The 13556-nt window shown below is 45.1% G+C and overlaps 1 protein-coding gene across 2 annotated transcripts in view; it reads right to left on the bottom strand.

The window, feature by feature from the left end:
- The window catches only part of rasgef1c (RasGEF domain family member 1C), a 122460-nt gene extending 110476 nt beyond the window's left edge, over positions 1 to 11984 (bottom strand). The window contains exon 1 of one of the 2 annotated variants that reach the window (XM_062970308.1): positions 11571 to 11984. The gene's annotated coding sequence lies outside the window, so the exon portion shown is untranslated. The remainder of the gene's footprint in view (positions 1 to 11570) is intronic. The other variant, XM_003217468.4, reaches the window with a different exon arrangement.
- Positions 11985 to 13556: the final 1572 nt, after the last annotated feature.

Genomic DNA, 13556 nt, shown 5'->3' with positions numbered 1-13556 from the left:
TTTAAAGATCATATGTGTTCTGTTTCCACTACATTTATTGTGTTTCCCCTTTGTTTTTTAAGTTTAAAAGATGTTTTCACATTCATTCTTTTGGATGAGGTAGGGAGGTTGTGTGGTTGTGTAAGATCTGCCACTCCCCTCCTCCCAGAAGACAGTGACATCAAATGCGCATTATTGTATTAGATATGGAAAGGAGAGATCCCAGTGTGATGGGGTGGCCATATATTTAGTATGTATCAAGTCCTCATCAAACCATCTTAAAACATGGGCTGACTACTTAAAAGTTGCTTTCTCCAGTGTCTGTGATAAAGTCTTTGATCTTTTTCACAAGAAGCACTAAAAGGACCTATTCTGATCTAAAGTAGTGGAACTACTGCAGTTATCTGCCACTATAGGAAACTTTAGACATTTTGTTCTAGCTTCTGTTTTTTCATACATCTAACCTGTCTACACTTTCATTTTAAACTTTAATTACAACTGTAAGACACTTGTAGGTATATTAACATATTCTCACTAAATCTTTCAGTACAGAACAAGTATACAGAAATATTTGTTTTTAAAATGTAAAACGTTCTTCTTAGCTAGCATTTTGTGTCAGGGTCATTACATGTTCTGTTTTCCCATTAATCCTTTCCTATCAGAGCAGTTGTATTTGGCTGAGCAATGTTCCTTTGCAAATCAAAATTAACAATACAAACAGAAAACTGGTTTCTAGTTATGGCTTTACCAAGGTGTCATTTAAAAATGCATACATATCAAGAAAACCTATGACAATTACTGGATCTCAGAAGAATGTCTTGTGGCACAAGCAGGATGAGAAAGATTATGTAAGGAAGCACCATCCATGACCAGAGAATAACTAAAGGAATGAACAACACTCAAGAACGAATTATCAAAAACTCCAAGGAACACTGTTTAATTAATTCCTAAGGGTCTTTCTTAGGAATTTTCAACACAACTCAGAACTTTTGTCGACACAGAATAAGGAAATTTGGCTTTAAATGTGATGCAGTGATGTCACGGGGGGGGGGGGGGATGCAAATCACACCAGATCACACCATCAAAGGGGGTGGCACCAAAAGGACTGCCTATAAAATATTATGCAGTACTTAAGCAGAAATTTGTTATTTTTTGTAAAAATACCCTTGTAGTTAGATATACCCTCAAAAACCTTTTTATAAGCTCAGCTTACCTGGAGTGTACCAATATACCTACAAGACTAAAACTCTATGCTAATTTACCTTTTGGACCTTCTAATGATAAACATGTGCACCAATTAGAACTACCATTATTATCCAATTACAATGACAGTTCAAATCACTTGGTTTTCTCTAAATGTGCTACAAGCATTCATTGCTTTACATGGTTGCTGTTTTTTATAGTGAGTTTTCTGATATTTTAGCTACAAAGATTGGGGAATGGCCGGCAGGGCCATAGCCAAAAAAAAAAAATTCGGGAGGGGTTTTGAAATTTGGGGGGGGGGGGGGGTTGAACCCCTAGCAACCTCCCCCCCCCCCCCCCGGCTACAGACTTGTCAATATCTGCTTGAGATAGTACCTGGAGGGACTCTTAATGTTTTGCATCTCATAGACTTAGCATGGGGATTTGGTTAACCAGTTAAAATTTATGAGTAAACCAGGGTTTTTTTTTAACCTGAAAAATTTCGGGGGGAGGGGTTGAACCCCTAAACCGCCCCCCCTCTCGCTACAGGCCTGATGGCCGGTATGGGAGGAGCTTCATTGAATGGTATCAGGCATTACTGCATTAGGTGACACTGATATGATGATTTTTAAAAATCCTACCAACTGCTTTTCAACAGTAAATTGCACTAGACTTTAACATCACATCATTAATATAATAAAGTGACAGACAGAAGGTAGGTTAGACCAAAAGGGAATAAACCTCTGATCATGATACTATCTTGAGAGGAAGTATGGTATAGTGCTTTGTGTGTGAGTCTAGGGGTCTGGGAGACCACGGTTCAAATCTCTATTCATCCATGGAAACCCACCTTGGGCAAGTCACAAACTCTCAGCCTCAAAAGAAAGCAATGGGAAATCTCTGAATAACTATTGCCGTAAGTATAAACTTCAAAGCAGCACAACAACATACTGTATTATAGATCAAAGCAATGATTACACATTATTTTGGAAAATTCATCTTCCCTGTATCAAATATATTAATGCCAAAGATAAAGCAGGCAGTGTTGTCTAACCACCTTATCACATTGATGTCAGGATTCGCCCTGCATCATGGCAAATCCATGGGGTCCCAGCAAGGGGCGTGGAGAACCCATTGCCCCACGCCCCACATCGCCTGACTTACAGCTGGCTTGATCCCACCGAGGGAAGCATCCACCACCCGGCTCCCCCCATTGTTTCAAAAGCAATACAGGAAGCCTCCCAGTGGAAGTAGATGTGCATCATGTACTGGGCTTCATTGCAAAAGGGAGAGCAAGCGGCAGACAACAGGCAAATTGCCCCATCTAATGAGGTCATAAGTCTATATAGGGACTGCAGAAGGAAGAACTAGAAAGAACCAATCTTGCGGTCTCATTTTGGGTGTTATTCACAGATTATATGAGTGAGATTCTCATACAGACTGAGGAAATATGCTGTCCTGAATAATCCACACATTATTTCATAGCTCAGGGTGTTCCTCCTTGCTACAGATTCCCAATGAATGGTACTTGTATGGCATCTATTTTAATAATAATAATAATAATAATAATAATAATAATAATAATAATAATTTATTTTTGTATCCCAAAGGACTCGGGGCGGCTAACATGGGGCCAAGCCCAAAAGACAAAGTGTGAGCAAGTTAACATATAAAACAAGACAATAAAAACAAGCAACAAGCAGTATAAAAACACAAACAAATTCAGGCACAGTTTTAACAAATAAAATAAATAAATAATAATAAAAACAAGACAAAAAGTTTTAAAACAACATCAGCTTCACCACCAAAGGTCAAGAGGAGTAAATGGGGGGGGGGGGCAAAGTAACCAGAGATAAAGTGCAAAACAGTAGCATGGTGTCAAGGGGTCTGTAGTGTCTTGTTTAGTCGAAACCGTGCTGAAAGAACCATGTCTTAAGTTGTTTAATAAAAGGAGACAGGGTTGGGGCCAGCCTAATCTCCCTGGGGAGGGAGTTCCAGAGCCGAGAGGTCACCACTGAGAAGGCTCTCTCCCTCGTCCCCACCAACCAAACCTGTGATATTGGAGGGAACAAGAGGAGAGCCTCCCCAAAAGATCAGAGAGATTGTGCGGGCTCATAGGGGGAAAGGCGGTTATGAAGGTAGGCAGGTCCCAAACCATGCAGGGCTTTGTAGGTGATTACCTGCACCTTGAATTGGGACCGGAAAGTGATTGGCAGCCAATGGAGCTCCTTAAACAGGGTGCTTGACCGCGCCCTGTAAGTTGCTCCGGTTAGCAGTCTGACTGCCGATCGTTGGGCTAGTTGTAATTTCTGGGCCATCTTCAAGGGCAGCCCCACATAGAGTGCATTGCAATAATCCATTCTGGAGGTAACTAAGGCGTGGACCAGCATGGCCAAGTCAGACTTCACGAGGTACAGTCGCAGTTGGGGCACAAGTTTTAATTGTGCAAAGGCCCTCCCGGCCACCGCCGACACCTGAGCATCAAGCGTCAGCTTTGAGTCCAGAAGGACCCCCAAACTGCGGACTTGTGCCTTCAGGGGGAGTGCGACCCCGTCGAGCACAGGTTGCCACCCATGCCCCAATCAGCTGAACAACTGACCTGGAGGACCTCCGTCTTGTCAGGATTAAGTTTCAGCTTGTTCGCCCTCATCCAGCTCAGTACAGCGGCTAGGCACTAGTCCAGAATCTGAGGGGCTTCCTTGGAATTCGGTGGAAAGGAGTAGTAGAGTTGAGTGTCATTTGCGCAGAGTGGCACCGAACTCCAAAACTCTGGATGACCCCTCCCAGCGGTTTCATGTAGATATTAAAAAGCATGGGGGACAGAATAGAACCTTGCGGGACCCCACAGGACAACAGGTGTCCCCCAGCTTCACCATCTGGGAACGGCCCTCCAGGAAGAACTGGAGCCACTGCAAAGCAGTACCCCCAGGGCCCATCCTGAAGAGCCGTCCTAGAAGGATAACATGGTCAATGGTATTGAAAGCCGCTGAGATGTCCAAGAGAACCAGCAGAGTCACACTCCCTCTGCCCAGTTCCCTGCGGAGTTCGTCCACCAAGGTGACCAAAGCCATCTCGGTACTGTTCCCAGGCCTGAAGCCAGACTGCGACTGGTCTAGAAAGTCGGTGTCGGCTAGGAATCCCTGGAGCTGCGAGGCGACCACCCGCTCTAGCACCTTGCCCAAAAACGGAAGGTTAGAGATTAGTCTATAGTTGTTTAGAACAGAAAAATCAAGGGAGGTCTTTTTCAATGTAGATTTTATTATGGTCTTCTTAAGGCATGTTGGAAATTTCCCTTGGACCAGCGAGGTGTTTATGATGGTCGCAAATCAATCAACTAGCCCACCACGGGCCAGTTTAACTAACCAGGAAGGGCAAGGGTCCAGAGCGCAGGTGGTCACCCTCAAAGCTTCAAGGATCCCGTCCACGTCATCAGGGTGAACAAGCTGGAATGAATCCCACAAAATCTGACAGACAGGTGCCTCGGTTACCTCACCTGCTATTGCACTTAAACTGGTGTCCAAGTCAGTGCGTATCCAAGCGACTTTATCTGCAAAATAGTGCGCAAACTCTCTGCACCGAGTTGCTGAGTCCTTGGGGTTGCTGAGAGAGGGGTGAAGGAGCTCCCCGACCACCCAAAACAACTCTGATGATCTATTTGTTGCAGACGCTATGTGGGCAGTTGTGAAAGCCTTCCTGGCTGCCAGCAAAGCCACAGAGTAGGCCTCTAGCCCGTGCTCGGTCGGAAATGTCACGAGTTTTCCTCCAGCGACACTCCAGTCCTCTTCTCATACGCTTCATCACAGACAACTCTTCAGAGAACCAAGGAGCTGAAGTGCCTCTGCGCAACAAGAGAGGACGTTCAGGGGCGATCGTGTCTAATGCCCTGGTCATCTCGCTATTATAGCGATCCACCATGATGTCGACAGGATCATCAGCCTCCATGACAGGAAGATCCCCAAGAGACCTCAGGAAACCATCCGGATCTATTAGCCTCCTGGGGCGGACCATCTTAATCGATCCACCACCCCTGTGGAGGTTAGAAGTCACCGTTAGTCTAAAACTGGTCGGTCGGACCATGACAATGGAAGAATATTTTGTACTTCCACTCCAACCATTCCACTGTCTGAAAAGAAGACTAAGTCGAGTGTGTGACCAGCCTGATGAGTGGGCCCCGATATTACCCAACAAAATAATCCTATGTAGCACAGCTTAGCAACACACCTTACAGGCTACATGAAGCTCTTGCAAGGTTGCGCCTAGCATGTGTTGTGTTGCCACTAGTCCCACCGCCACTGATTTCACATGCAAGGTATGGAAGACACTCATTCTCACACGTGCCATTTTCAGGATCCTGCCAGCGCTGGATTCTGTAAAGCTATAACTCTCTCAACATATCCTTCTTCTTATCAGAACCCAAAGTGCTAGAAAAGGAAGGATATGAGCATTCACCTCCATCCCTCACAGAATCACAGGAAAGAGGATGAAGTTTAAGCCTTTCAACAGGAATGGGAGGAGAAAAAGCTTTCGCTTTGCTATCAGACTACATTATTGAAGAATACTTAGGCGGGAAAGCTTGATATGATACTTTGGTAATTAATAGTTTTTGTACTTTTCTTCTGTGTCAGGAGTGACTTGAGAAACTGCAAGTTGCTTCTGGTGTGAGAGAATTGGCCATCTGCAAGGACGTTGCCCAGGGGATGCCCAGATGTTTTGATGTTTTACCATCCATGCTCACCCTGGGTTGGATTTGAACTGGCAACCTTCAGGTCAGCAACCTAACCTTCAAGTCAACAGTTCTGCTGGCACATGGTTTTAACCCACTGCGTAACCAGGGGGCTCAATTTTTGCACTAATGAGCTGGAATGATACTCTGCTACTTAGTCTAATAGTATGAAGTTACATCTGAACATTAAAAGGAACTTATTTACAGTGAGAGTGGTTCAGTAAATGAACCAATTGTCTAGAAAGGTGGTGGGCTCTCCTTTTGTGGATATCTTCACAAAAGAGGATGGATACCTAATTACTGGGGATGCTTTTGGTAGGGATTCTGCATTGAATAGGGAGTTTGGCCTTATGTTCCATAAGGCTCCTTTCATTTCTATGATTCTTCTTCTGAGTCACCTAAATTGAAGGGAGATGTTGACAAGCTCGAATATGTCCAGAGGAGGGCAACTTAAAATGATCAAGGGTCTGGAGAACAAGCCCTATGTGAAGCGGCTTAAAGAGTTGGCCACATTTAGCCAGCAGAAGAGAAGGCTGAGAGGAGACATGATAGCCATGTATCAAGATGGGAGAGGAAATCATAGAGAGGAGGAAGCAAGCTTGTTTTCTGCTGCCCTGGAGACTAGAATACAAAACAATGGCTTTAAACTACAGGAAAGGAGATTCCACCTGAACATTAGGAAGAACTTCCTCACTATGAGAGCAGTTCAGCAGTGGAACTCTCTTCCCCGGAGTATGGTAGGGGCTCCTTCTTTGGAGGCTTTTAAACAGAGGCTGGATGACCATCTGTCAGGGGTGCTTTGAATGTAATTTTCGTGCTTCTTGGCAGGGGGTTGGACTGGGTGGCCCACGAGGTCTCTTTCAACTGTATGATTCTAAGGAATCAAAACTGAGCAAGCATATACCTCCAAATGTTAAATCTCTATTTTGGGACTTAAAGATACACAATGCTCAGTTAAGAAAAGCAAACTGATCTGAAATACAATGCTTAGTGACAGCTGTCTTCACTGAGACATAAATATGATACAACATCTATATGAAACAGGCATGAAGTGGCTTAATCCCTCAGTGAGAAATGAAACATTCAGTCCTTCTGAACACCTCTGTTTCCATTAGGAGTGTGTAAGTACTTGTCAGTTTTATTCTCATTGTATTTCTCACAATTCCTTCAAGCAGCTGTCTCAGTTCCATATTTGGTCCCCATACATATTTGGTTGTTCATATATTTCATGCATGAAAATTATAATGAAAATTGGCACCTCGTGGGTAATAAATGTAATAAATTAAAATTTGGTATGCATTCTAATATATACATATTTTGATGTATTTTTGATTGTGCCATTTTTTTTTTACTGTATTAAGGTGTGCACACGATTTTTCCTTTCACAATGGATTGCAGGTCTTGGAAATGAATGCATTTCCAGGGTAACATGTGATCTGCTCAATTGCCATTCTTGAGAAACAGAGAAATAAAGTGTGGTTCTTTTCTGTCCCTTTTTTTACACTCAGGTGGGCTGATGCAATGCCAGTTTATTCACATCGCACAGAATATCATTGCTTACTGTGCACTTTCACTAGGCCAAGTACAGAATTAAATGAATCATTAAGAACACATGGAAGTTGCTCTGCTGTAATATTAATTGCTCCAGCTGCACATCTGCTCTCAGTAGTCGAGGATCTTTGTCAGTACAGCTTGTAAAAAACTCACACCATATCAAACTATTATGAAAAATAATTTTTATATTCAGATTATATCAGCATGCAAAAGTATGTGTTTAAGTATTTCTATTTCTTTCAAGAATTTAACATAACATCGACTTCCCACAAAATGCCACAGTTATATTTATATGTATTTTTATGAATATATGAAACATATTCAGCTGCTCCCAACTCTAAAATGGTTCAAAATTCCATCTGTTCTCTGGAAACAGCTGATTTAATCTGAATTAAATTTTGTTTCTGGAAAATTGTGCCTGAACAGAGACTATACTTGTGATGATTTAGCTTCAAAGAAGTGCTTCAAAGCCAAATTAAAAACTCTTCTTAACTGTGATTTGCAAAAGAATTAATGGTAGTTTTTTAATCAGATGGTTCTTTTCCCACAATTCTCATCAAAGAGAACAGATGTCACCGGAGTAAGTTATGTGCCACATTATGTCTACACAAAAGCAAATATCTCTGCGTTCAATTGGACTTCCTCCCCAAGTAAGTGAGTAATTGGAAGTGCAAGCGCATATGAAACTTCTGCTTTAGGACATAATTAAAGTGGAGTACATCTACACTTAAAATTAATGCAGTATGATAACACTTTCACTGTCATGGCTCAATGGCATGGACTCCTGTGAGTTGTAGTCTGACAAGGCACCAGCCCTCTTTGGCTGAGAAAACTAAAGCTTTTGTAAAACTACAACTCTCAGGATTCCATAACATATATACCTGCTAAAGTAGTATCAAATTGCAGTAATTTTACATTGTAGATACAATCTTTGGTTGCTGCCTCATTTTTCTTTTAGCACAAACTATTGGATCTACTAAAATAACAGATCAGTAGTAAAGCTCACAGAATGGCCACCCTTCTCCACAGATAGGTAAAGGTAAATATAGTCGTGTCCGACTCTGGGGAGTTGGTGCTCATCTCCATTTCTAAGCTGATGAGATGGCATTGTCCGTAGACACCTCTAAGGTCATGTGGCTGGCATTACCTTTCTGCCTGAGCAGTACCTATTGACCTACTCACATTTGCATGTTTTCGAACTGCTAGATTGGCAGAAACTGGGGCTAACAGAGGGTGCTCCCCTTGCTCCCCAGATGCGAATTGCCAACTTTTCAGTCAGCAAGTTCAGCAGCTCAGTGGTTTAATCCACTGTACCACCAGGGACTCCTCCCCATAGATAGAGCTGTAATATTTGAAAATCAATTCTTCTTCCGCTTTAAACTATCCAACAGTCATTCCAAATAAAGCATGGTCCTCAAATGCAGAGAGGGAGGGGAAACACCGCTTGCAACTTTTAATTTGACACAGCAGTGAGATTAGCAGCCAACTTCAGCAACTTGAAGAATTGATTTATTCCCACTTTGATTTCACTGGATTCAATACACATTATAGACTTTCCCAGTCACATACAGTTCAGAACGGGTGGGGGCTTAGCCTTTTCCACGGAGAATACCGGAGAGGTCAGCCTCATTAATCTCACTCCGCTTCCCAACCAACAAGCCCCCATTGCCTTGTCTTTCCTAATCCACTCTGGGCTTCAAACACCAATCAATGGGGAAGTGCAGTATTACATGAGACGCCTGCCAGTGAGCCATGCCAGGCAAGGCTAAATGGCCCCTGGCCTTAAAGGCTCCCCACAACAGTCTCGGGAAGAGCCATTGTTTCCGCCATCTCACCCTGAACACATCCCATCCTTTGGGATTTGAGAAGCTATGATGAGGTTGCACCTAGTCATCGTAGTGTGAAACCACTGTCATGGCTCAACATTATAGAATCATTTAATCGTGGGAGATAATGGCTAAATATGATTGTCTTCTGAAAGTAGAGTCTTGGTGGTGGGTCCAAATGATGACCTATTCTGGAGCTGCACGGAGATCAATTTCCAGACAGGAGGTGGTCACTACAACTCCTGATATTCCATAGATGGAATCAATGGGACTTGTAGTTTTACAAGGCTTTTTGCCTTCTCTGTCAAAGAGGGCTGGTGCCTCGCCAAACTACAAATCCCACAATTGCATGGCATTGAGCCAAGGTAGAGGAAGTGGAGTCAAACTGCATTAATTTGAGTGCAGATGCAACCTCTTCTTCTTCTTCTTCCCATCCTTGGACAGGAAGTTACCAGGTGATGCTAGGGACTTCTGGGAAGGAAAAAAAACTCATTGTGGGAAACCCTGGAGAGCTGGCAATTCTGGGCAAAATGGGCCCAACACGTCTCGCTGCAGCCTTCTATCTTCCTATTTGTGTGAAGGTGGCTGCACACACACACACACACACACAGACATATAAAGTGTCATGTGGAAGGCTTTCGTGGCCGGAATCACTGGGTTGCTGTGAGTTTTCCAGACTGTATGGTGATGTTCCAGAAGCATTATTTCCTGATGTTTCACTCACATTTCTGGCAGGCATTCTCAGAAGTTGTGAGGTATATTGGAAACTAGGCAAGGGAGATTTATTTATCTGTGGAAGGTCCAGGGTGGGAGAAAGAACTCTTGTCTGTTCGAGGTAGGTGTGGACGTTGCAATTAATCACTTTGATTAGCATTGAAAAACCTTGCAGCTTCAAGGCCTGGCTGATTCCTGCTTGGAGGAATCCTTTGTTGGGAGCTGTTAGCTGGCCCTGATTGATTCTTGTCTGGAATTCCCCTGTCTTCTGAGTGTTGTTCTTTATTTACTGTCCTGATTTTAGACTTTTTTTAATACTGGTAGCCAGATTGTGTTCATTTTCATGGTTTCCTCCTTTCTGTTGAAATTGTCCACATGTTTGTGGATTTCAGTGGTTTCTCTGCGTAGTCTGACATGGTGGTTGTTAGAGTCTAGACAAGTCTACATAGGGACCACCAAACGCAGCATTGCCCAGACACGAATCAAGGAACATGAAAGGCACTGCAGACTATCTCAACCAGAGAAGTCAGCATAGCAGAGCACTTGAGGAACCAACCTGGACACAACATATTATTTGAGAACACAGAAATGTTGGACCACTCAACCATCATGTCAGGCTACACAGATATGCCATTGAAATCCACAAGCATTTGGATAGCTTCAACAGAATGGAGGAAACCATGAAAATGAACAAAATCTGGCTATCAGTATTTTTTAAAAAACTATAAATCAGGAAAGTAATTAAAGAACAACACTCAAAAAGAAGGACAATTCCAGACATGAATCAATCAGGACCAGCTAACACCTCCCAACAAAGGGTTCCCCCAGGCAGGAAGCAGCCAGGCTTCAAAGCTGCAAGGCCATTCAATACTAATCAAGGTGGCCAATTGCAACATTCACACTTGCCTCAAACAGACAAGAATTCTTTCTCCCACCCTGCACATTGCTCCACAGATATATAAACCCTCTTGCCTGGTTTCCAACAGACCTCACAACCTCTGAGAATGCCTGCCATAGATGTGGGCGAAACGTCAGGAGAGAATGCTTCTGGAACATGGCCATACATCCTGGAAAACTCACAGTAACCCACATATGAAGTGCATCTCCACTGCGGAATGAATGGAGTTTGGCCCCACTTTCACTGCCATGGCTGAACGCAACAGAAACGAGAGAGCTGGGAAGCTCCTGCGCCTTCTCTGCCCAAGAGAGCAGGTGTCCGGCCAAAGGACACCTCCCTGGGTTCCTTAGCATTGAGGGATGGCAGGGAAAAGGGCGCCGAACTGCCTCCATTCCAGCCGGGGTAAAGGCATCCAAGGGCTGCTCGTTCACCCTGATGGCGACTCGCTCTGCCAGGTGCCTGGATACGGGCAGCCAAGGGAGCAGCCAAGCCTTTAGGCAACCAACATTCCTCATGATCCTGGTGATGATGGTGGAGAGGGCAGGGATTGATGGTGATAGCGATGGGTAAAGTCTCATCACGTTCGCAGGAGTTTCTTACGGTGAGGTTGGCCAGCTGGGTCCGGCGCACACGTGTGCCCTGTCTCTGCCACACGCATCGTGTGAATCTAGAAGAAGGCTCCTGCCCTACTCACCCGCGCTATGCCGCCCTCCTCCTCCTCCTCGGTCCGCCGTGCCAAGGCATGGAGCTGGCGCGTCCAGTCCCAACGCGGGTTGCAAGCAGAATAGAAATCCGGCGCCCTTCCCGCTTCTGCGGCTGCAGCTCCAAAGCAGAGAGGCTGCCGCTGCCGGATCCCCACTCGCGCCCTATACCGCACCTCTCTCTCGCCCACCCGAGCGCACGCAGGCAACAAGCAAGCAAGGGAGCAGGCAGCAGCAGCAGCAGCGCCCCCTGCCGGACACGCGCGGAACCACTGCTGCCGCCTCTTTGGACCCACCTTTGCTGAAGCCGAACGGCGCCCGGCGGCGGCACGTGGGGGGCGAGTGGGAAGGGGAAGGGGAAGGAGCCGCCCGCGGAGGAAGCAGAGCCAGGGCTTCGACTCTCCCCTCCTGCCACCCCGCCTGCCCCATTTATAGTCCCACTGTGAGCGGGGGTATGCCAGGGGCTGGGCTGGAGGCTTCCCTCGTTCTCAATCTCTCCCTTTCACGCACAGACACACAGGGTCGTCTCGGGGACACCGATGCGAGAGGGGAGGGGGCTGCCTCTTTGCTCCAGGGTGCATCTACATTGCAGAATTGATGCCCTTCGACACCAATTTAGCTGCCCTGAATCAATGCTATGTAATCATGGCAGTTGGAGTTTAGTAAAGCAGCAAGGCAAAGGACTCCTCCTCTTCTTCTTCTTCTTAGGTGATCCCTCCTTGTTAGAGTATTTTGCCCTTCCAACTGTGGTGTCTTGGCGATGGATTGGATACGCAGGTGACTGTGGAGCCCTATTCTTGACCCACATGTGCACATCAGTTTCCAGATGGAAGGCGGTCCCGGTCGGCTTGATGCGCCTTCCTCTTGGCATGTTTCTCCGTTTCGCCCTCCATATCTGCCTCTTTGAATTCCGCAGCACTGCTGGTCACAGCTGACCTCCAGTTAGAGTGCTCAAGGGCCAGGGCTTCCCAGTTCTCGGTGTCTATGCCACAGTTTTAAAGGTTAGCTTTAAGCCCATCTTTAAATCTCTTTTCCTGCCCACCAACATTCCGTTTTCCATTCTTGAGTTGGGAGTAGAGTAGCTGCTTTGGGAGACAGTGATCAGGCATTCGCGACTTGCAGTTTCTCAAGTCACTCCTGACACGGAAAAAAAAAAGTCAGGCATTCAGACAACGTGGCCAGTCCAGTGGAGTTGATGGCGCAGGAGCATCACTTCAATGCTGGTGGTCTTTGCGTCTTCCAGCACACTGACATTTGTCGGCCTGTCTTCCCAAGAGATTTGCAGGATTTTTCGGAGGCAACGCTGATGAAATCATTCCAGGAGTTGAGAGTGATGTCTGTAGATAGTCCATGTTTCACAGGTTTATAACAGGGTTGAGAGGACAATAGCTTTATAAACAAGCGCCTTGATATCTCTACAGATTTCCCAATCCTCAAACACTCTCTGCTTCATTCAGAAGAATGCTGCACTTGCAGAGCTCAGGCAGTGTTGTATTTCAGCGTCAATGTTGACTTTTGCCAAGAGGTGGCTGCCAAGGTAGCAGAAATGGTTGACATTTTCTTAATGTGACACCATTAATTCCTGGCATTGAAGAGGGATTAGCTGGTGCCTGTTGGAAGAGCACTTTGGTTTGCTCAGTATTCAATGAGAGGCCGAGCTTCTCGTATGCTTCTGCAAGGCGTTTAGAGCGGCTTGTAGGTCTACTTCTGAATGCACACAATGTTATCATCAGCATATTGGAGTTCTATAATAGATGTTGTGGTGACCTTGGTTTTGGCTTTCAGTCTGCTGAGGTTAAATAGCTTGCTATCTGTCTGATAGATATTTCCACTCTAATGGGAAGCTTCCCATCAACAAGATGAAGTATCATAGCAATGAAGATGGAAAATAACACATCCCTGTTTGGTACCTGATTCCATCTTAAATGGGTCACTTTGGGAGCCATTGCTGTCCAAGACTGTTGTCATCATGGAGGAGC

Source organism: Anolis carolinensis, chromosome 2, assembly GCF_035594765.1.
Source record: "Anolis carolinensis isolate JA03-04 chromosome 2, rAnoCar3.1.pri, whole genome shotgun sequence".
Lineage (NCBI taxonomy): Eukaryota > Metazoa > Chordata > Lepidosauria > Squamata > Dactyloidae > Anolis > Anolis carolinensis.
The sequence above is the reverse complement of the archived record's forward strand: the minus strand, read 5'-3'. Positions and strand labels throughout refer to the sequence as shown.